At 39.8% G+C, this 25,338-nt stretch overlaps 1 protein-coding gene across 5 annotated transcripts in view; it reads right to left on the bottom strand.

Annotated features, from left to right (window-relative positions):
• Positions 1-25,338, bottom strand: part of GTDC1 (glycosyltransferase like domain containing 1) — a 421,396-nt gene that overhangs the window by 370,349 nt on the left and 25,709 nt on the right. The window contains exon 1 of one of the 5 annotated variants that reach the window (XM_056117625.1): positions 10,089-10,187. The exons of the other annotated variants lie outside the window; for them this stretch is intronic. The gene's annotated coding sequence lies outside the window, so the exon portion shown is untranslated. Of the gene's footprint in view, positions 1-10,088; positions 10,188-25,338 lie in introns of those variants that run through there. 5 annotated transcript variants of the gene reach the window in all.

The following is a 25,338-nucleotide window of genomic DNA, read 5'->3' as shown; positions in this document are numbered from 1 at the left end:
CTCTGGAGAGAAAGATGGCAGCCGCATGGGAGCCTTGTGGACAGCAGGTATGAGCCAGGGGTGGGGGGGGGGGGGGTGATGAAAACCTCATGGGAAGGGGGGCGTTCCGGCCCGTCCTTCACACCCTACCGAGGTCACCAGTTGCCCCCCACGAGCAGCTCTCCGGCACGGCCACAACTCCAGAGCACAGAAACCAATCTCTTAATTATCTGACTTTTAGTAGAAATACTTCCAGGGTTAATAAGTAAAATAGCAGAAATCCAAAACCGCGCAGCCGCTATTGCGGCATCGCGACAGCATTTAATTCTTGAACCCAGCTGTAGAAAGCAAATCATTTCACAATGCTTTTTCAGCATGGCTGATTTGGCGGGGGGGGGGAGGGGTGGGGGGGGTAAATTCTAAATAATAATGGTGCATCTTTTATCGAAACAATGAATCTAATAAAAGTAGATAGAGTGTTAACTAGAACTCAACTGCCTCACAGGAATTGGGAGGGGTGGGGTGGGGGTTTATTGGGGTTCTTCGTGGTGAAAAATAAGTATTGGTAAAGGGAAATGTGTTTGATATTTGCATGACCGAGACCTAATCCTGAAAGCTTTGTAACTTTTCCCACAGTGATTCAATAAATAAATAAATTATAAAAAATAAAAAAAAACTAAAACTTGTACATCAAAAGAATTATCAAAATGGTAGAAACCAAAATGAAGATATTGATGATATTTTTTAAAGAATTTTAAGATAACTATGTCATTTGCAGTCCATATCTATTGTGCAGAACAAGGAAGAGTCTAAGTTTGAAGGGCTGATTTGACTCCGTGAAAACTAAACACTGAAAAAAAACTCAAAATTTTGAAGTACATTAGTTACTTGGGGATATTTTCAAGATTGAGCAAATTAAACTAGCAAAATCCTTAAAATTAATGTGACAGATCAGACAGCACAAAAGGCTGAGCTTATTATTCACATGGAGAAGGCCTTGGTTTTCTCATACACCATTAGGCCCCCAGGGTACTGCCAGGACCAAGCCATGAGCACCCTGAGCACTGTCTCGGGGATTGTGCCCTACCCCACCAAAAAAAGAAATAAAGATGTGGTCTAAGCTAATACATGAAAGCTGATAAAAACAATTGTGATGATTCCTACTACAGAGAAATGTTGACATTTTCAAAACCTTCTCCTTTGCGCTGCAGAGCTCTGTTGGTCTCATTTGAATGGAAATGCTTTGGAGTTGACTACCAAGCCCATCATGGCCATCTAGTATTCCCTGGATTATTCAACACTCCCTAATATTTTTGAATCAGTAAAATCTATTTTAGACCCTAAGGGAAAAGACACACCTGGTTGTACACATAACCACAAAGTCCCTTAAAAAGAAAATACATTCAAAATATATGTGTTGAATTAATTAGAAGGAAGATCATAGCCTGTAAAATCTTATCACACCGAAGGTTGTGTGTTCACAAGCTCACTGGATGGCTCTTTCTCACCACCTGCGTTTGGTGCTCTTGAGCCCGGTGTGTACTTGGATCAGGACTACTGTCTTAGTTTATATAGCAATCAGTAAGGTGGTGACATAAAGGTGGGTTGAACATTGACAAATCAACAAAGAGAGGTAAGACCACTCCTCCAGGAAATTAAGGATAAAATCTCATCTAAAGAGATTACTCCAGATTACTAGGAGATCCGCTCAAGGGTGGGATCCCAACAAGGGTGTGTTCTTCCCTCAGTTAGTAATCTACTTAAATAGTTGTAATAAATCTACTTCTAATATTTATAGCAATGTCATTCTGTATGAGCACAGTAAGAGATATAAGCAATGTCATTTATAGCAATGTCATTCTGTATGAGCACAGTAAGAGTTTGGTTCTTCCTGAGAACATCTCACTATACATTCCGCAGTCCTCAGGCCAGGTTAATCTTCCAGCAGGGTCCTAGTCTCGTCGTTACTTACTTTTGGATCATGACAGCATTTGTCCATGATCATGCCCTCAACTTATAGGTGAGTATCATGGCTCTTTGGCCTGGCCCATTTCGATGCCAGGGTAGCCCACCGCTTGCCCTGGGTCCATTCAGTCCCTCGTCAGGCCCTGCTTTTGGGGTGCTAGGAACTAAGGGCAACTGAGTCAAGAAATCAGATGCCAAGGAGTAAATATTATTCGGAGTCAATCAAATCCCAAGTTACAAAGCATAATATTAACTGTCTTCCTGTGTCCATACAGAAAGGACATTGCTTACAATACAAGTTCAGTGTCCTTAGGTGGGTGTGACCTGATAAGCCTAAGCTACCTGAGGAAGCACAAAAGAGTGTTATCCTACAACAGCCTAGAGCTAACAAAAGAGAAAATAGATGCCCCACTGAAAACCTGACAACAGAAGATCCAAACTGTACAAGAAAACACTGTGCTTCCAAGAAAAAAATTTCACAGGCAAATTTCTTGACCAATATTAAGACGAAACCCCACTCCCATAAAACCATCTAAAAAATTCAAAACCAAAGTGCTCCTGGGACCTCTAAGTGTGGATCTTGTGGCTATGTGCTTAAAACAACCAAGAACAAAAAATATAATAGATCACATGAGAATCAAAATGGCATACCAGAAAATAACTACATTGCACAAAAGGAGGCAGAAATGAACTAACAGAGAAATGAAAATAAAGAAATAATGTATATAAAACAATCAGAAAAATGATTGGCATAAAAATAATTTTCTCAGGAATTATATAAAAAGCTAATAAATCAAATACTTCAACCAAAAGGCAAAATGAATCAGAAAGCATGATATATCTATATGATCTCTGTAAGAGACACACTTTATTTTCAAAGAATGGGAAAATATACTATATCAAAAATAACCAAAAGGGATCCAAACTGACTATACAATTACTCTAATAAAACAGAAATTTAAAAAGTATAAGTAGATGCAAAAATAGCATTTATAATTATGAAACTCAAGCACAAAAGTTTCTAAGTCTACAATTGTACCTCATGGTGTTTCACTAATAAAAATAAATTAATTAATTCAAAAAAAGAAAAAGTCAAAAAAAAGTCAAAAAAAGAGAAAAAGCCAAGCTTTCAGGTAGATGCAACAATTAAACAAAGAAACACATAATATATATATATATATATTTACTACAAAGAAACATGTATACACACACATATGTTTACATAAAATAAAGCCATCCCAAGGTACATGAAACAAAAGCTGACAGAATTAATAAAAGGGAGAAATATATAATACAACAATATTTGGAGACTACAGTACCTCACTTTCAATATCTTTACTGAAAGAAATAGGCAAAAGATCAAAAACTTAAATATAAAACTTAAACAACACTATAAGCCAAATACAATCAAGAGACATAAATAAAACTGTATAGCAAGCAAAAGCAGAATAGAGATTCTTCTCAATTATACCTAGAATATTCTTCAGGATAAACTTTGTAGATCATAAAACAAACCTCAGTAAATTTTAAAAGACTGAAATTATAAAAGTATGCTCTCCAACTATAATGAAATAAAGTTAGAAATCAGTAACAGAAGGAAATTTGGGAAATTAACAGCAATGTGTAAATTAAGCAACATACTTAAATAACCAATAAGTCAAAGGAGTAATCAAAAGGAAAATTCAAAACAGACTGAAAGTTCATGGAAACTCTTCCAAAAAACAGAGAACAAAAACACTTCCAACCTCATTCTATGAGACTAATATAATATTGACAACAAAACCAAACAAAAAAATCTCAAGAAATTTATAAATTAATATACCTTTAAATATATATAGATGAAAAAACTCTCCATGAAATACTAACAAGGCAAATCCAAAAAACATGTGAAATGAGATATGACTAAGACATAATTAACCCAGACTATTAGGTTAGTTTCATAATGTAACTAGCCAATTACATTTAAGGAATACACTATATTAAGAGGATAATGAACAAAAACTATATGACCATCACAAGAAACAAAAAAATATAGGTAAATAGCACTTGACAAGATCTAACATATTTTCATAATCAAAACACTAATAGAAAGGAATCACCTCACCCTAATAAAAGGATCTGAAGTTAACATCATATAAAATAATTAAAGGTTCATGCTGTTTTCGACACTGGAGAAGAACTGTTCCTTGGAACATGTGATAAAAGAGGCGCCGGTGGTGTTGGTATCCTTGTCAACACAAACTTAGTCACGAGCATTGATTCATTCGAATGCCTAACAACCCGAATCGGACGATTACACTTGAATAAATGTGGCTCACTACCGGCAGTTTCTATCTTTGTTGTCTATGCACCAACATCCAGTTATGGTGAAAGAGAAACTGAGAAATTCTACATGGAGCTGGAGAAATTCTATAAAGAAGATCACACCTTCTACAAGATCATTGTCGGTGATTTTAATGCCAAGATAGGACCAAGAAGATCAGTCGATGAACTCTACATCGGAACCCATGGCCTGGAATGGAACGAACAGGGTGACAGACTGTCTGAGTTCATCATGTCAACCAAAACCTTCCATGGTAACTCACAATTCCAAAAGGCTGAATCTAAACGTTGGACATGGGAGTCTCCCGATGGACGGTTCCACAATGAAATAGACCACATCATATTCAATCGGCGGTTTTGCCTAACCGATGTTGCTGTTGTCCCAAAATTCCAAACGGGATCAGACCACCGTCTTCTTCGTGCAAAATTCTACCTCACAGAACGAGGAGAAAAGAATGCAAGGTTTAAGAAGAGGACGCCCAGAACAACCACCAACTGGGAACTCTTTGGCTCTGTTGCAGCAACATGGGAAGATGCCGTCATTGACAACATTGATGAGGAATACGATCGAATGATTCAGCACCTCCATGATTGTGCAAGGAATGCCAAGAGAGAGATAACCACAAAAAACCGTCTTTCTTCGAACACTCTTGAACTTATTCGCCAACGTGGCTTGGCACGTGCCTCAGGCAACCACAAGCAAACGTCCGAACTGGCAAAACAGTCCAGAGAAGCCATCAAGGATGACCTCAAAAACAGGAGAGCAGCAGTACTGGTAGATGCAGCAGAAGCTGGGAAAAACATTCGTAATGCCCGCCTGTCCTTCACCAACTACAAAACCAAGATGACTGCCCTCCAACATCATGATGGATCTATCACATCTTCCAGAAGGGCAATGGAAAAGATTATTCATGACTTCTACTCAGATCTCTTTAATAGCCACATCCACTTGCCCACATACCACATACCACATGATGGATATGTCGTTCCCAATGTTCTCCCTTCCGAAATCCAACATGCCATCTCGTCGGTAAAGAAACAAAGAGCACCTGGCCCAGACAAGATCAGACCTGAACACCTGAAGAACTTACCATCAGTACTCATCAATACATTGGCTCAACTCTTCACACGCTACCTGTCTGAATGCAAGGTTCCATCCCAATGGAAAACCAGCAAGACTGTACTACTATACAAGAAAGGAGACATCCACGACATTGGCAACTATCGCCCAATCTGCCTATTGTCTGTCATCTACAAACTATTCACTCGAGTCATCCTGAATAGGATTAGCAGAACACTAGATGAAGGACAACCATGTGAACAAGCTGGATTCCGAAAAGGATTCAGTACCATCGACCATATCCACACAGTAACCAAGCTCATTGAGGTATCTCGGGAGTTCAAGATGCCACTCTGTCTAACGTTCATTGATTTAAAGAAGGCCTTTGATTCTGTTGAGACGGAAGCGGTCATAGAAGCCCTAGCCAATCAGGGCATACAAACTCAATACATCAGGATCCTTCGTGAGCTCTATTGCGGATTCACTACCAAGATCTCACCATTCTACAAAGAAGTAATCATCCATATCAAGAGAGGGGTTCGGCAGGGTGATACCATTTCACCAAAACTCTTCAGTGCCACCCTCGAGAACATCATGCGACGGCTGGAATGGGAAAACATGGGAGTGAAGATAGATGGTCGGCAACTACACCACTTCCGCTTTGCTGATGACATCGTTCTAATAACACCAAACATCAACCAAGCGGCACAAATGCTGAACGACTTTGACCGTGAATGTGGAAAGGTCGGACTACAGCTGAATCTTGCGAAGACAATGTTTATGAGAAACAGCCTTGTTCCTGACGCTCCATTCGCTCTCAACGGAACCACCATCTCCGAATGCAACAGTTATATATACCTAGGTCGAGAAATCAACATGATGAATGACCTGGCACCTGAGTTGCGCAGGAGGAAGAGAGCGGCTTGGAATGCCTTCAAGAGCATTGAAGAAATAACTAAAAGGACAAAGAACCTCCAGCTACGAGCACATCTCTTTGATTCCACTATTCTTCCTGCATTAACATATGCCTCAGAGACCTGGACCCTACGAAAACAGGATGAGAACACTATTCGGGTCTCTCAAAGAGGAATCGAAAGAACTATGCTTGGAATATCACGATTCACTCAAATGAGAGATAGAATCCGGAGTTCTGATCTTCGTCAACACTCAAGAATCAGGGACGCTGTCTCATTTGCCAAGACATCAAAAATCAGATGGGCTGGACACGTAATGAGGTTTACAGACAACCGCTGGACTAGAGCCATTACTGATTGGATTCCACGAGACATCAAAAGATCACGTGGACGCCCACCTATAAGATGGTCAGACTTCTTCGTCAAGACCCTAAATGATCGGTTTGAGGCTCTACATGTTCCTAAAACGAACAGATACCATTGGGCTACGCTAGCACGCAACCGGGATGAATGGAGACGTTACTGGCACCCGCTCGAATAAATCGATGAATAACGGGGATTAAGTGATTAAGTGATAAGTGAATATTTATTTAAAACCTTTACCATTTTTTAAAATTGTCATTTTGACAAGTTCTCTAGAGGTTTTTAATAATGGTGGATTAAAAGTCCAGTCAGTATCAGAAATATAACTTGCAAATGTTTTTTCCATTCAATTTATTGTCTAGACACTTTTTTGATGATGTCCACTGCAGCACAATACTTTGCATTTTGATCAAACATTATACAGTTAATTATATACATGCTAAGTTATGTCCTGTTATGGTGATGCCGATGTCAAAGTGTTTCCTGAATGAAGGATTGATACCACTACTCATGATGCCTCAATATTTCCATTCAACTGAAACTCAAAAGAAATACAGGGAATAAGGTAAAAACAGAATCATCAAATTCTGAAGGTTAAACATGATCATATTATTTCATATATTCAATCATCAGAGAATATACATTTTCTCAAACGTAGAAGGTTTTTTTTATAAAACAGGCAAAGAAGTAAGGTTATGTTAATTATGCTCATTGCTAACTAACAACTTCCATGGCCCAACTGCCAAATCTTAATATTAAGTAAATTCACTGTTGTATCTTCCTTCTGATTCCCAGTCTACTAAACACATAAGTAGTAAAAAAGACACATGCCAGTTGGTGTTAATAAACATATATGCTTAGATTCTGAGCTAGAAAATCTTGCTTTTGCTATTTTATTTCTCGACAATAGGAGTTATGCCAAACCTTTTTTTTTCCCCAGCTCTCAATGATACCTCTCCCTTTTAAGCACTTGACTACTTCTTGCCCTCAATTATAGGTCATTAAGATGAGCCACTAAAATCTCCTAGAAGTTCTAAGTACATGTTCATCCTACCAATTCTTTCTCCCAGTTCATTCTTCCTTTTCTCAAAATTTTTAGTTCCACACCATTGGAAAGCCTTCCTTCCTTTTTTAAGACTCAGTCAGAATCACCAACTGTTTTCACTCATCAACACCTTTGTTACCACCAATGCAAATTCAACTATTTGTCTCAATCATTAAAACCCTTTGCTTTAGGTTTTTTTTTATTATTATATCCATTTTTCCTCCTTTTGTCAATAGCTTATATTACTGTTTATAAAATCTTATATTCAAACTCCCTCTTCAAGCCTTTTGAATTTGGTTCCTCATCCTTCTCTGGCTTTCTTTCCAGTTTTCACAAGAACTCCTTCCACTACCTCCTAAATGTCAATTTTCAGTTCACTACTAAACGTAAATTTTTCAAACTAAATTTTAACTTCCTATATTTGACAACTCTTCTACCTGATTGTCACATACAAATTCTCTTTTAATACCTAGTGCTAGCCAAATTTAAGTTTTATATTATAATAGAGATGAATTGAAACCCTATACACCTGAAAATCATGAATAACTTTGTAATTCATTATGATTAGATTAATTAAAGAATTTTTAAAACACTGAGTTTGAATCCAAATTCTGACTACTACTTGTCATAAGACTCAGGGTGAGTCACTTGATACTTCTAACTACCTGTTTTCCTCTTCTTTAAAATCAAGGGTGTCACTGAAAGATGTTATACATAAAACAGTAGATACACAGTTGTGTGACACATAAGAAATATTATATAATCTTTAATAGCATTGCCCACCTAAAAATAATATTTATCAGCCCTTATGAGAATCAACACTGTTTCTAATCCAATAGCCTATTCTCCCTTACAGCTGTTAGGCAAAACCACAGATTATTCCATAACACAAGACATGACTACTTTTTTATTATGTCCTCAGACTAAAATGTTCTTCCTCAAGTTCTCATGCTACTTTTCTATTACGTACTCCGCCTCAAGTATCACATCCTTTTTAAAAATGCCTAATCTAAATTATCGTCTTTTTTTATCTCTGGGTTTTATTTGAAACTCTTTTCTATGCCATTGGTCCCATTCAAGTTAGTTACACCCTAGTCTTTCTTCCTTTCTAGATTGTAAACTCTTTGAGGGTAGGAGTTACTGAACTGGACTTGTTCAGTACCATGAACTACAAGTTGAAGCATTAAAAATAAAAACAGTGGATCTGGAGAGATAGCACAGCGGGTAGGGCGTTTGCCTTGCACGCGGCCGACCTGGGTTCAATCCCCAGCATCCCATATGGTCCCCCAAGCAGCGCCAGGAGTAATTCCTGAGTGCAGAGCCAGGAGTAACCCCTGAGCATTGCTGGGTGTGACGCAAAAAGCAAAAAAATAAATAAATAAAAAATATAAATCACAGTCCTCCCGTTGTTCATCAATTTGTTCGAGCAGGCCCAGTAACGTCTCCATCGTGAGACTTGTTACTGTGTTTGGCATACTGAATACATCACAGGTAGCTTGCCAGGCTCTGCCGTGCGGGCGAGATATTCTCGCTAGCTTGCCGGGCTCTTTGAGAGGGGGTGGAGGAATCGAACTTGGGTCGGCCATGTTGGCCGCTTGTAAGGCAAACGCCCTACCACTGTGCTATCGCTCCAGCCCAAAAAATATAAATAAATAAATAAAATAAAAACAGTAACAGTGGCACTTAGAATACTAATTAAGATTGATTTCCCACACTCTGTAAAATATATTCCGAGTAATTTATGTAGCCACCTATCATATCTATATGCTCACTATGGAAATCAAATTAAAATGTTCAATAAACTGGGACACGTCTAAGGGGAAATATGACTTGTTTAGATTATATGATTAAAACACAAACAAGAAATAGAACTTTTCTAAGTCTGCTTTATGAAGAATAATATGATTTTAATAACAGCTAAATTCTATCGATTTAAAAGGATAAACTTTGTCATTTTGTTTCATTTTGAAGGATAATTTACACAAATTACCAAATAATTCCATTTCAGAAACACTCAGACATAATAAATGATCATATGCATGATCAAAATGCGGTACAAAGCAACATGCCAATGAAATTTCCAAGGTACTTTACAAAAATTAATTAGAGCTGATCATTTTTGCCTGACTATAGTACGTATGTAATTCTTGAATAGTAAACAGGAGTAAAATAAACAAGCAAATCATATATACAACAAGTGATCAAATAGTCAACTGCACTCTTCAAGCACAAAGTGACATTTTGAATGAATAAGAAAGACTGCCTTAGAGCATTTTTGTCACACATCTACTCCAGAACATAAGAAATGAGAAAAAAAAAAGCTACAGGGACACATATAGCATACAGATGGAAGCAAGTACAACGTGAAAGAATAGTTGTAGATTAAAGAGAGTGAGAAGCACCTGCTTCCAATTTGTCTGGTATATATTGTGAATAGTACCTGCTTCCTTGGTTGGATAGCTCTCACTAAGAGGAAATTGCTCTGCCACATTCGTGTGTGTGCACACATACGCTGACACTCTCATGTAGCTGCACTGGAAGATATTCCATGGGTCTCAAAATTCCTGCAGGGTAAATCTGGATAAGTAACAAGATCAACAGTAATGACACATCTTCTGTAAGTCTCCTACAGTTAAAAATAGATTTGAACATCAGTCTTCCCCGAGTTCAAACACAGCATGCAATTCAAATGGAACTAAGTGTGGGCCCAAACACTGTCTGGAGAAAAAGGCAGCCTTTTTTCACTATGGTTATACTTCCCTGCCTAACCTCTGAGCACCATAATTAAACCAACCATTTCATATCTGAAAATGTATGATCAACACCCATATAAACACCCATGGATTTCCATGCTGTTTAAAAAAAAAAAAAAAAAGACATTGGGCCAAAGAGATAGTACAGGAGTTATATACAGATAGCATAGTTCCTGTAGCCAACCTGGATTGTATCCTACCACCACTATGGCTCCCAAAGGCTCCCCAGGAGTGACCCCTAAGCACAGCACCAGAAATAAGCCACGAGCACTGTTGGATGAGGACCCCAAAACCAAAAGGAAGGAAGGAATGAAGGGAGGGAGGGAAGGAGGGAGGGAGGGAGGGAGGGAGGGAAGGAGGGAGGGAGGGAGGGAGGGAGATAATTTTTAAAGGGAGGGAGGGAGGGAGGGAGGTATGAGCCCTTATGAGAATCAAAGGAGAGGTAGAACTTTTAAAGCAAGTGAATGAATGGGTGAGAAGCAGAGAGTAAGGGAAGAAGAGTGCTTCATTTCACCAATTTGTCTGCTTTTGTAAGTATCTAAAATTTTCCAAGTACTGATGAGGGGAAAGTTATGCAGGCAATGGACCACAAACTTGACAGTATACATTAATACATTTTATGTATTTCATCAGTAACACACAAAAATGTCTAAAACAATGTAGAGTTGTTCACGGCAGCTATGATTTATGGGTCCAAGCCAAAGATTTTCATGAAAAAAAAAATGTCTGGAAATGAAGCAAGATCCCAGGAAGAAAGAAGACACTGCCAATTGAAATATTCAGCAGGAGCTGATCAATCAGAATGGATTGCTATTCAGAAGAGGCAAATACCAAATGGAAAAAGTATATTCTAAAAGATCTTCAAAACTATCAAAAACAGAGTTTATTATCTTAAAACAGCCAGAGACCAGAGGGATAGTACAGCAGTTAGGGCATTTGCCTTGCACTCAGCCAACCAGGTTCAATTCCTGGCATCCCATATGGTCTGCAGAGGACTGCCAAAAATAATTCCTGAGTGCAGAGCCAGGAGTAATCCCTGAGCATCACTGGATGTGACCCAAAAAGCAAAACAAACAAACTAACAAACAAACAAAACACCACAGGTAGTACAGGACCTACAGATAGCACAGCAGGTAGGGCACTTGCCTTACACATGGCTTGACCCATGTTTGACCCCCAGCATCACATATGGATCACCATCACCTCCACGAGTGATCCCAGAATACAGAGTAAGGAATAAGCCCTGAGCACCATGAGGTTTGACCCCCAAATAAAAATAACTGTTTTTAATTGGCAGAATAGAAATTGGGCATATTGTAGACATTATGCTCCCGGCCTATTCAATTACCAGCATACATGCCCCTTGCCACAGCATCTGTGGGATAGTCCTGAAGGCCACTGAGAAACACCAGATATGGTGCTGTTGACCGACAGAATGCCCTGGTGATCCCTGGCACTGCATTGTTGGACCCTAATAAATCACTGACCAGATCAGCTAATAATCACCAGCAACGACCCCAGGATTCCCAACCACCACTTGCTGTCATCCACTCCCCAAAATAAATTGCAGATAATAGGGGCTGGAGAGATAGTAGAGGGGATAAGGGACTTGCCTTGCATGTGAAAGACCCTGGTTCAATCCCAGCATCACATATGATTTCCCCCAAGCATCACCAAGAGTGACCCATGAGCCTAGGGTGAGCAGTCAGACCTAAATACCCACCAGGTATGGCACAAACTCCCCCTCTCCCCCTGACATACATGCAACAAGCAGAATTGGAAGATAATTATCAGACCAAAAATATTGTTCAAGCGATAGATAATATGCCTCATGTACACCAAGCTCAGGGTTCAAACCTGGGCATCTTGAGCCCTTTCCATCCAGCACAAACGGAATGGTTCTGAGTCTGAGCCCTCAGCACCACCTGGTATGGCCCAAATTTAAAAAAAGAAAGAAAGAAAGAAATTTTTTTTAAAAAGCCTATTTCATATTCTTTACAAAACATCTACAAAGAATGCAGTTCTTTTCTCCAGATCCAATTTCAGCCCAAGCCTCATCTTCAGATATGCACTAGGAAACCCAATTCCCTGAGCTGGCAGTCTCAGCATTCACAGGACTCCACTGTCCTGACTTCAGTGCTCTCCAAAGTACACTTCCTCCACAGAAACCTTTCCTCCCACGCCAGATCACATTCTTTTATTACCTGCTTTTAGACACTCACCAACCTGTTCGAGAGAGCAGAGACCCCCATGTTTTCTTCCCCCATTCCAACCCCAGGGGCTGTCTCAGAGCCTGGCATGTTGTAAGCTCTCAATAAGTATTTGTTGAATGGATGAATGAATACAACATTCCCTATGAACCTCGCATTTTCATAAATTATGATCTAAACTGAATACAAGTCAACTTGCCAAAATATAGCCAAGCTATTTCTTTATCACAAGTGATTAAACTACCTCCCCAGAGGCCAAGGACAATAAGAAAATAGTTAGCTCGCTCCCAAGGCAATATTTTTATACTTGTTTTATTATGAAAATATAACACATTTTCAATAACTTTTGGCTTCACAATACACAAAAGAAATTTATTTCCCAGAACTCTTTTAAGATTCTGACAAGCCAAATGATTCTCAAGTCAAACTGTGGGCTATTAAGCTGAAAGAATATATTGTGTGACTGTGAAGTTTAATGAGGACATTTAGGTAATGAAGAAGCAGCAAGAGCTTTAGGATGGACGAACAACCATCGGGTCATAGAAAGTATTTCCAAATGTGTATTTGAAGAAAAATCTGAGAATATCCAGGATTAGACTACTTCACTTCATGTTGTTAATAAATATTGGACTGATTAGTAAGTTCTCTCTCTTATAAACGTTAAGTAGAATCATCCCACTGATCAGGGCAATTCCTTTTATGATTGTTCATTTTTAAAACCTTCACAAAATATGCTAAACTAACAAAAAACAAGAGATAAACTACGTTGAATACTCAGAAATCACTAATGTATCTATGAGAACAGGCCCATTGACAGCGAGTGTTTTATTACATGCAATAAGATTCTATATTCAATAATACATTTTGAGGAAAAAATTACAATATTCAAAGTGCAAATAAGAATAACCAATGAACCTACATCAAAAGTATCCTTGTAAGTGATATGCAAATATTTGAAATCCTAAATAAGTAAATCCAATAAAACAAAACAAAAACCAGAGCCAGGTATGAGACCCGGCGGCAGAACACATAATGACTGTGTGTATGAGACACCAGATTCAATGACCAGTACCAGAGAAGGGGAAATACACTTCCATCTAGAATTCTGTATAATCTGATGATTTGAATCTAAGCCAGAACTGTACATGTTGAAATCCCTTCGGTTCAACCCTGCTTCTTATAACCTTTAGCTTTAATTTTAGACAGAGCCTAACCTTTGGCCCAGACCTACACTGTCAGCCACATCACTGACTCTTGTTGGTGCCAATCCTAGGCCTCATCCCTCCTCCCCTTCAGAAACAAGACAAACTAAAAAAAAAACGAGGAAAGGAAGCCCTCAGACTGAGGAATAAACTACAATTTTAAATGAATTTTAAATGAAGTAATTAAAATTCATCTTGGGCAGGTCTGAATGTAGAAAAAACTTAGCCTAACAACTAACACATAGTAAATTTTTTTTAAAAAAATGGCTGATGAGACAGTAGAGGAGTTAAAACACTTGCCGCGAGTGCGAGTGCAGGTGACCCAATTGGATCCCTGGTACTACATGAACCGCCACTGCCAGGAGAAACCCCTGAGCAAAAAGCCAGGAGTAGTTTCCCTCCGCCGAGCACCACTGGGTACAGTCCCAGAAAACCAAAAATAAATAATTGAAAAAATTCATCAAAATTGAAGTTTGGTTATCAATACGTGCTTCAATGTTATAAACTTATTTTCACTTGACTACTGGTGGACTTCCTTTACTACTGTCCAAACAAACTGCCTTCCCGTTGTTCATCAATTTGCTCGAGCGGGCCCAGTAACATCTCCATTTTTGAGACTTGTTGTTACTGTGTTTGGCATACTGAATATGTCATGGGTAGCTTGCCAGGCTTCACTGTGCAGGCGAGATACTCTCGGTAGCTTGCCCGGCTCTCCGAGAGGGACGGAGGAATCGAACCCGGCTCAGCCGGGCTGGTTGCATGCAAGGCAAACGCCCTACCGCTGTGCTATCTAAAATAATAATGTTGGAAGTGACTTATTACATTGAAAACTACAAATTAAAGAAACACAACTCAGGCTAGAGAAATAGTTCAATGAACTGAGCACAGAATGTGTATATTTGCAATCTGGCACTGTCTGGTGCTCTGAGCACTGTTGAAAGAGACCCCAAGCATAAAGCTAGGAGTAGACTCTGTGCACTGCTGGGTATGCCTCGTACCCCAAACTATCACTGTCACTGTCACTGTTCTCCCATTGTTCATCGATTTGCTAGAGCAGACCCTGTAACATTGTAAAACTTGTTATTACTGTGTTTGGCATATCAAATACGTCAAGAGCAGCTTGCCAGGCTTTGCCATGTAGGCAAGATAGTCTCGGTAGTTTGCCAGGCTCTCCGAGAGGGGTGGAGGAATCAAACCTGGGTCGGCCAGGTCAGCCATGTGTAAGGCAAACGCCCTACCCGCTGTGCTATAGTTAAAAAAATAAATAAATAACACAACTCTAAAATCCCTTTAGGGGCTGGAGCAATAGCACAGCGAGTAGGGCGTTTGCCTTGCATGCAGCCGACCTGGGTTCGATTCCCAGCATCCCATATGGTCCCCCAAGCACCACCAGGAGTGATTCCTGAGTGCAGAGCCAGGAGGAACCCCTGAACATCTCTGGGTGTGACCCCAAAACCAAAAAAATAAATAAATAAAATCCCTTTAACTTTTTTTTTTTTAAGTTTAAGGACATGTTTGCTGTGGGTGGAGCTATCCCTTTAGCCCCCTTTACTTTTCTTATGATAAAAATTTTCAGATGTTGGGGCCAGAGACATGGTACAGTGGATAGGGCATTTACCTTGTACACGGCCGACCCAGGTTCGATCCCTGGCATCCCATATGGTCCCCCAAGCACTGCCAGGAGTAATTCTTGAGTGTAGAACCAAGAGTAACCCCTGGTCATCGCTGGGTGTGGCCCAAAAAGCAAAAAAAAAAAAATTGCAAATGTAATGGACAGGGAACTAGTTCAAAGTGCTAGAGCGCTGGGTTTGCTTTCATGCCTGAGGCTCTGCCTGTGGGAGTGTCCCCAGAACACCTCTGGAAGTGGACATCAAGCAGCCCCCAAACACCACTAGGTGTGACACACACAAAAAAGGGGGAAGGATCAAATATACAGAACAGTAAAGAGAATTTAATGAGCCACATGACCTAGGTGGATCAATTATCTTCACTCTGCGCATTTTGTTTCATCCAAAGGAATCAGGGATCAGCCATGCACACCAGGTTGTCAAACTGACACAGTTGGTTGTGGTGTGCTCCAGGTACAGCACTCTTTTTGTTTTTTGATTTCTTTTTTTTATTGAATCATTGTGAGATACACAGTTACAAAGTTGTTCATGTTGTCCATGACTGGATTTCAGTAAAAAGAAGTTCCACTACCCATACATTCACCTGTGTACATTTCCCACTACCGATGGCCCCAATTTCTCTCCCGCCATCACCCACAGCCCCTACCCCCACCCCAGCCTGCCTATGTGGCAGGGACTATCCCCCTCCCCCGCCCTTTCTCCCCTTCCCTCTCTTCCCTTTCCTCTCCCTCTACTCTCCCTTTTTCCTTCCAGGCATTATGTTTGCAATACAGGTACCGACAGGTTATCACCTATATTCCTTTACCTACTCTCAGCATTCACTTCTTATTCCAACAGTGGATAGAGTGATCATTTCCCACTATCATTGTCATAATGCCCTTCTCTGTCCTAACTGCCCCTCATCTACTTGTGGCGAGCTTCCAAGAGTAGATCAGTCCTCCTTGGGGATGGCACATTTTAATTGATGTATTAGCACACTTGGGTGCATTGCACCTGAGATCTCACACTGTGCTGTGATGCCTGGAATTATAAATGGATTATAAATGATGGTGCCACCAAGACAATACTGGGCATGTGGGCTTCTGCAGGGATCAAACTCCAACATCATGCCCACAAGGCAGAAGCTCTGCTTCTGAGCTACACCTCCAGTACACAAATGACCATTTAAAATGGTCTTTGATATTTAAAAAAAAAATAACTAGTCCTAGAGAGATGACTACAGAAATCTGAATAGAGACAATACTATTGTTAGCAATAATCATGCAAACATTTCATCAATGCTCAATTCCTCAGTTCTGTCACAGTATTGTGATGACAGAAGAAAATATCTGACTCTTAACATCAACAAGCATGAAATACTAGGAATAAAGTCATCATTTCCTAATGGTTCATTCCCACTCTATTCCTCAATAAAGCATATATAAATCTATACTATGGCCAAATGTTACTAAGTGGTAAAAGATATAAGGTGCTTATTATATTAGTATGTACATGTCTCTATAGTTTTTGAATTTTTCAAAACTAAGACTAGATCCAAAAACTACATCCAAATAATAATCAAACTCCAAAGTACATTTAACAGTAAATCTTAAGGCCAGAGATATAGTACAATAAGGAAGGCACTTATTTTGCACATAGTCAAGTTAGATGCCCAAGGCTTGGTCCCCCAAGTCCTACTAGGAGTGATCCCTGAGCACAGTCAGGTGTGGTGCAAATAAGCAAAACCAGTAAATCTTATGTTCTTCATTCAACATACAAGGAACCAACCAAGAAATTTTCTTCTCACCAAGAAATTTTCTCTTCCACCACCTTTCTGCATTTTTTGAAGCCATAGGACCAAGGCTGAGATTAAAGAGCTCTGGCTGGGTTGAAGTGATAGCACAGCAGTTAGGGAGTTTGCCTTGCACGCAGCCGACCCAGGTTCAATTCCCAGCATCCCATACGGTCCCACAAGCACTACCGGGAGTAATTTCTGAGTGCATAAACCAGGAGTAACTCCTGTACATCACCGGGTGTGACCCAAAAAGGAAAAAAAAAAAAAGAGCTTTGGCTATAGGACAGTTCTTACTATGGAAGTATTCTCCAACTGCAAGTTTCCCGAGGGGCAGTTCATTCTCAATACCACCTCACGTACTTATCACTGGCAGTGTACCCCAAACACTTTGCTGTTGGGAATTCCTTCCCCAGCAGAAACCTTTTGGGCAAGATTCCTTTACCAGTCACATGCAGATTCTGGGATACATACACCTTTGACCTGCCAGGAGACAGAAGTGAGAAAAAGACTTCACAAACCCAGAGGCTGTCACAGGACAGGGGTGAGTCAAATATCCACTTCTTGTGATCCACCCAACAGCAAGATCAAAGTGATCCAGTGGAAACTCCTTACAGAAGACTTGATGAAAGTTCAGACACTCCAGAAAAAAATTCCCCAGGCAGATCCAATATAACCCCCTTAACATACCCTTTTTGTTAGTAAAGAGATTCAAAATCATACAACCAGTCTTTCATAACTGTAGTACTTCCTTAAGACATGTAAATATTCACTGAACACTGGCAAAGAAGTCTCATCTAGACCACAGATAAGACAGTGTCACCAGCTTAAGAATGATAATAACTGAAACTCTCTGAATAAGAGACAGACTGTTCAAAGCACTAACTCTAATTCCTTTTCCAAATACTACAAATTTTTCACTCTGAAGCACTTTTATTTACATAGCATTTAATCTGACCATCTGTTTACTGAAGGCCAATATATTGGGGGGAGTAGGGAAAAGAAAAAAATCGACTTTTTTTTCCATTAAATGCGATGCCAATTTTTAATCTTTATTAAAAAATAATTAATTTGAATAATAAAGTGATTCCAACAAACTGTTCTTATAGTTCATTTATCATGACACAGTATACTGCAGCCATGAATATAATAAATAACACACATTGTTAAAAAATTAACAAACGATATATTTTCTTGGCAGTAACTCTTTCCTAAGTAGTAAATCCAAAGACGCACACATCAATACCTGAAGTCATGAAAGCAATGGATCCACCTAATTAAACACAGGGTCAGATATAAGATGAATCCTGAAAGACTGGTTAAAGCCACATCCAGGGGATACGTAAGTTGCAAAGCCTTCAATTTTAAAGATTATTTATGTAAATAATAAATATTCAGGGGCTGAAGAGACAGTACAAGGTTAAGCGTTTGACTTACTCGTGGCTGACTCTTGTTGAATCCCCAGCACTACGTATTGCCCCGTAAGCCTTGCCAGAAGTGATCCCTGACCACAGAACCAGAAGAAGGCCTGAACGCCACTGGGTGTAACCCATCACACAAACAAAAAACAATAAATACAATTATATGCCGAGTTCTGTGCTAGTTAGGCAATATGGGAGAATCAAAGATCTGTAAAGCAATCAAATGGGTTTGACTCTGTAAGAGGATTTAACAAATATCCTAAGGACAGCTAATAGTAAAATCAATCAATAAAACAAAAACACCACCATAAAGCAAGATTCTGACAGTAAAAGGTAAAGACCTTTCAGCAAAGGAAACAGAATTATAACAATGAATTATCAAAGCAAAAAGACACAGGAATAAGAATGTTGACCAAGATACTAACTCATTTGGTAGATATAAACTATTTGGTAACTAAAGTTAGAAAAATCAGACGGAAGATTATTTGGAGAACCCTGTCCGTACCAAAATTAAAATATAAAAACTTCCTTTTAAGGTCAACAAAGAACAAAAAAAAAAAAAAGGAAGAGTCAGGATTGTGAGGAGGACAGAATCCAAGGAAGAGCAGTCATCAATAATGAGAACTGGTCTCAATGTGAACAAAACACTGGAGCACCAAATAAAGTTCAACTCTTTTTTTAAAGTTAGTACAGTTGGATATACAAATAAATTTTTTTTCTTCCAAAGTCCTTCTTCCTAAATTCCTAAATTCCTAAATTCCAACCCTTGAAAAATGAGTTTTTTTAATGCTGGCTTTTATGGAATGAGCAGCCCCAAATCTGTCCCTCTTCCAGTAGAATCAACCAGAGAACTGTATAGGAGGCATACAATTCTTCTCAAATACTGGGCAATATGGAAGTACAAAACTATGATCCCCAATGGAAGCCAAAAGGGTGTGCCCCTTGGTTACTCCAGTTTTCTGCCTGAACATGCTCTAGAACAAGGTACACGGAGATAAAACGTGTATAGCAATCTAGCTGAAGTGGATGTAACAGAGGTCAGGGGCTTTGTCTGCAGAGCTTAAACTTACAAGGATATATTACTGAAAGAAAGAAGCTATGTCAATTTTTTTTTCTGATCAATATTATATTGGTGAACCAAAGAACTCACAGGAGACAGTCACAGTCACGGTCCTCCCGTTGTTCATCGATTTGCTCGAGTGGGCCCAGTAACATCTCCATTGTGAGACTTGTTGTTACCGTGTTTGGCATATCAAATACCTCACAGGGAGGTTGCCAGGCTCTGCTGCGCGGGCAAGATACTCTCGGTAGCTTGCCAGGCTCTCCGAGGGGGTGGAGGAATCGAACTCGGGTCGGCCATGTTGGCTGCTTGCAAGGCAAATGCCCTACCGCTGTGCTATCACTCCAGTCCATAGGAGACAGTCACTATCACTGTCACTGTCCTCCCGTTGTTCATCGATTTGCTCGAGCGGGCCCAGTAACGTCTCCATCATGAGACTTGTTGTTACTGTGTTTGGCATATCGAATATGTCACGGGTAGCTTGCCAGGCTCTGCCTTGCGGGCGAGATACTCTCGGTAGCTTGCCGGGCTCTCTGAGAGGGGCAGAGGAATCGAACTCGGGTCAGCCATGTTGGCTGCATGCAAGGCAAACGCCCTACTGCTGTGCTATCACTCCAGCCCATAGGAGACAGTAATCACCAGAATATTACTCAAAGGTGACAGAAATCTAGATTGTTATAGAATCAAGAGACTTTACAGCAGAACTAGAAGTGTCACCTTCAGCAACACTTAAGGAGGCTTAAGAATTAACTTAAGAATAAGTTCCAGAATAAAAGGTTACTCAAAAACAATTTTAACAAAGCATGAAAACCCGAGGAGTCAAAGGGATGATGTATGATTCTGTCTCCAAGCACAGCTGACCTGGTGCAAAGAGCTTGGAGTAGCCAAGTGTGGCCCCCAACCCTCTCTTCACCAAATATTTTTTTTAAAAAAAAATTTTAATTAAAAAAACTCAAGACAATCAAGCTGATCTGCCAAGAATTTAAAACTGCCTGCCAAAAGGAAACCTCTGTTTTCAAAGACATTAAAATCAGGATACTCAATAAAATCAATATTCACAATGCCTATCAGAAAACCAAATATCACCACAAATGTGAAGAAGAAATATGTTGCTATGAGGCAGAAGAGATAGTACAGCATGTAAAGTGCTTGCTTGCTTTGCACGTGGCTGCCTGGGTTCCACCCCTTGTATTTTAAATCATACCTTAAACTGTCAGAGTGCAGAGTCAAGAGTAAACTCTGAGCACCATAGACTGTGGCCCAGAAACAGTCAAAAATAAAGCAAAACAACAAAAAACGTTAAAAGACAAATTTAGAAAAACAAACCCAGAAATGGCAGAAATGATGGAATTACCATACTATAACTTTAAAATAGCATGTATATCAAAACTGTAATAAAGTATATAAAAATTTCATTTCAATTTTAATAGGATAGAAGAAATAAAGCTCTTTCAACAAATAAAACTTCCAGGGATGAAATCAAAACATTTTCCCAAAATTTTACTAGACAGTCTTATATAGAAGACAAAAATCATCTACTTTAAAAAAAGTAACAATAACTAACCACCTAGAAATTGGGGGGAGGAGAGAATGTTGAGGAAAGGCTAGAGTCTCAATGACCTGTCATAAGCCACATATATGTCTACAAAATCAAAGGACATCATCAAGAAATTAGTATAAGCTGGAGCGATGGCACAGCAGTAGGGCGTTTGCCTTGCACGCAGCCAACATGGCCGACCCGAGTTCGATTCCTCCGCCCCTCGCAGAGAGCCCGGCAAGCTACCGAGAGTATCTCGCCCGCATGGCAGAACCTGGCAAGCTTCCCGTGACATATTCTAAACGCCAAACACAGTAACAACAAAGTCTCCAATGGAGATGTTACTGGGCCCGCTCGAGTATCACCTTAAGTTATCAAATTTCAGAAACACGCGTTGGTGGTATAGTGGTTAGCACAGCCGCCTTCCAAATTTGAGAAACACTATAAACCTAGAGATTCAAGAAACTCAACACAAAACAACAAATCACACCATATGCTTCTTTTAAATCATCAAAATACCAGTGCCAACACATATCCAAATAGCACCAAGGTTACAAAAACAACACATTACAACATTAGATTCACAGGAAGGGAGAAAGAGCTAGAAACACCATAAACTTCTCAATAAAAGAAAATAGGGGAAAGGGTCAGAAGACAATAGAAAGATACTTCTTAAATAAATGAAAGAACAAAAACAAAAGAAAACTAGGCTGTCATTCAAAATAAAGGCTAAATAAAACACTTTCAGAGAAAAGGTAAGAGTATATTGACAACAGATCTGTGCTATTAGGAATGTTATAGGATCCAGCGAGCAGAGTTAGGTAAGCCTTGTGTACAGAACCCTAACCCAATTCCCTAGCATAGATATTGTCCTCCGAGCATCCTCTGAGCACAAAGGGAAAAAGGGAGAAAAGAAAGGGAGAGAGGGAGTGCGTGTATGGGGGGGTATGGTGGGGCGTGGGGGTGGAGGGGGGATCCGGGGAAACAAGGAATAGTTCAGTGGTTTATGCTGGGGGCCACATACCACGCACAGTCCCTGTAGCTGGGCTGTCTAGGGGCCCAAGCAAGAATATGATCTCCAACACTGAGCCAGGTCCACGCATGCACCATATCTAAAATATGCAACCCCAACAAGCACAACTAAAAAGATGTGAAGCTAGGCTGGAGAGATGGTACAGCAGTTAGAGTAGGACACTTTCTACCCTAACACCCCACATGGCCTACAAGCCCCACCTGGAGTGATACCTGAGTGCAGACTCAGGAGTAAGCTCTGAGCATTGCTGGGTGTGGCCCAGAAACAAAGAGAAACCAAACAAGAAAGGATGTGAGAGCACTATGCCAGGAGTGCAATCCTGTGAGCCAAAAGACGAGGAAGCATAAAATACTCACAAATCCTTACAGAAACTGGAAAAGAACAGATGAGTCAGTACTTTATAATTTTTTTTAATTATTTCTCTTTTGATTACGGAACTGGGAGCTCCTTATACATTCTGGGTCCAAATCCCTTCAGAAATAGACGTCTTCTCTCTTATCATAATAAGGAAATTTCCCTTTCGAAAGTTTTCTAGTCATAAAAGGGTGTTGGATTTTGTCATATGCTTTTTCTATCTAGTGAGGTCACGATTATCTTGAGGCTAAAATCTGACAAGGTCCTTTTATCAACCCTCCTATAGTTTGGTCAGCTGAGGCTGCCATCATGTAGTATCAATGGCAGAAATTTCTTTCTCATGATTCTGCAAGCTGGAAAGTTGAGATCAAGATAATGGAGGCCAGAGCTATTGTTCAGTGGTGGAACAGATGCTTCGAATATATGAGATCCTGAATTCAGTCCTCAGCAACCAAACAAAACACAATTTAAAAAATGATCAAGATGATGGTCAATTTAGTTCCCTAGTGAGAGTCAGTTCCTGCTCTATGGATCACCTAAATTGTGTGTGCTCACAGAGCAGTCAGAACAAGCCAAGGAGCTCTGCCTTCTTCTTCCTTGAAATAGGCTGTAATGGGGGGCCTCACCCAAATCTACTTATCTTGCAAAGGTAATACTTCCCAATAACTATCACATGACTCAGTAGCAACAGACCACTTACCTCGCATGTCTGAGGTCCTAGATTTGATCACTGACACCATTAAAAAAAAAAAATCACATCAGAAGATGCACCTTCAAAATATAAATTTTAAACAGACACATCCAAACCATAATTCTCCCTCCAAAAATTAGATGCCCCAGGGCTGGAGAGATAGCACAGCGGGTAGGGCGTTTGCCTTGCACGCGGCCGACCCAAGTTCAATTCCTAGCATCCCATATGGTCTCCTGAGCACTGCCAGGAGTAACTCCTGAGTGCAGAGCCAGGAGTAACCACTGTGCATCGCCAGGTGTAACCCAAAAAGAAAAAAAATAATAATAATAATAAAATTACATACCCCAAAAACAGATCTACAAATCATTAAGAAAACATCAACAACTCAGGGATTGGAAGACAGTACAGAGGTTAAGGTGCATACCTAGCACATATGTTACTGAGTTTAATTTCCTGCACCTTATGGTCCCCCCAAGCATTGCTGGGTGCAACCCTAATGGCCCAAGCATTACTGTTGTTTGCTGGGTGCAACCCTGTGGGTACAACCCTGATGCCTGAGCACTGTCCTCCCATTGTTCATCGATTTGCTAGAGTGGGCCCAGTAACGTCTCTATCGTGAGACTTCTTGTTACTGTGTTTGGCATATTGAAAACGTCACGGGTAGCTTGCCAGGCTTTGCTGTGCGGGCAAGATACTCTCGGCAGCTTGCCAGGCTCTCCGAGAGAGGCGGAGGAATCGAATCCGGCTCAGCCAGGCTGGCTGCACGCAAGGCAAATGCCTTACTGCTGTGCTATCATTGCTTGAAAAACAAACTCAAAATCAAACAAAATCAAGTCAAAATCAGCATCTAAAAATATAATGCATGATGTTGAGGCCAGAGAGAGAGCAAAGTGGGTAAGGCATTTGCCTTGCATGTGGCTGACCTAGATTTGATCCCCAGTACCAACATATGGTCCCCTGAGCTAGCCAGGAGTGATCCCTGAAGCCAAAGCCAGAAGTAAGCCCTGAGCACTGAGTCATGAGTAACCCCTGAGCACTGCCAGGCATGGCCCCAAAACTAACAAACACACAACAAAGGAATGCATAATGTAAACATGGTTCACCAAAGAAATACAAAGGCTGATTTAGGAACTAAACTCTAATCAATGAATTCATCACATGAACAAACGTAGAGAAACCAAATTACTTTTTCCATAAAGAAGAGACTTGTAATAAAATTTAACATAAATTTATAACAAAAGCTTTCAGATACTGAAAAGTAAAGGGAACTTGCCCTGCCCAATAAAGGACATCTGTTAAGAATCTTATAGCTAATGTCATACATAAAAATGGTCTGAAAGCTTCTAATTTTTTTTAAATAAGGCACAAGTGTTTATTCTTATCACTTCCATATAACACCGCAGAGATGAACGGTATGTCTCAGGAGTACAGCACCTGCCTCGTATTTGTGAGTTTTTTAATTACACACACACACACACACATGCACTGTATTAGCGGTACAGTCACTGCATAAAAAATAAAAGACATACAGTTTGAAAAAGAAAATGTTAAACTTTATTTGTAATTAACATAATCATTTACACAAAGCATTCTGAGGATTTCACCAAAAAAAGACAAAACCTGTGGATGAATAGGGAAGCGGATTACAACTTCAACATACAAACATGAAGTTTGTTTTATCATATTGACAATGACAAATTTATTTTTTAAATAGTACTTAATAGTATCCAAAATATAATCCATATCCTATTCATTAGGAAAAATTTAACAAAAGACATTAGAAAAGAGTACAATGAAAACTCCAAACCTTGATGAGAGAAACTGAAAATTAAATGGTTGCAGAATGCCAAGTCTGTGGATTGGAATAATTCAATATTTTTTAGAAATTAATCTTCCATAAACTGATCTATAAATTTGATGCAATGCCAATCAGAATCCCCCTGGGTGTTTGGTATAAATGTACAAGCCTAGTCTACGATTAATATAGAGAAGGAAAGAACTTAGAGGGTCCAAACAATGTCAGAAAGGAA

Source organism: Sorex fumeus, unplaced genomic scaffold (genome assembly GCF_029834395.1).
Source record: "Sorex fumeus unplaced genomic scaffold, SorFum_2.1 ptg000035l, whole genome shotgun sequence".
Classification (NCBI taxonomy): domain Eukaryota; kingdom Metazoa; phylum Chordata; class Mammalia; order Eulipotyphla; family Soricidae; genus Sorex; species Sorex fumeus.
This window is presented reverse-complemented; position numbering and strand designations above follow the sequence as displayed.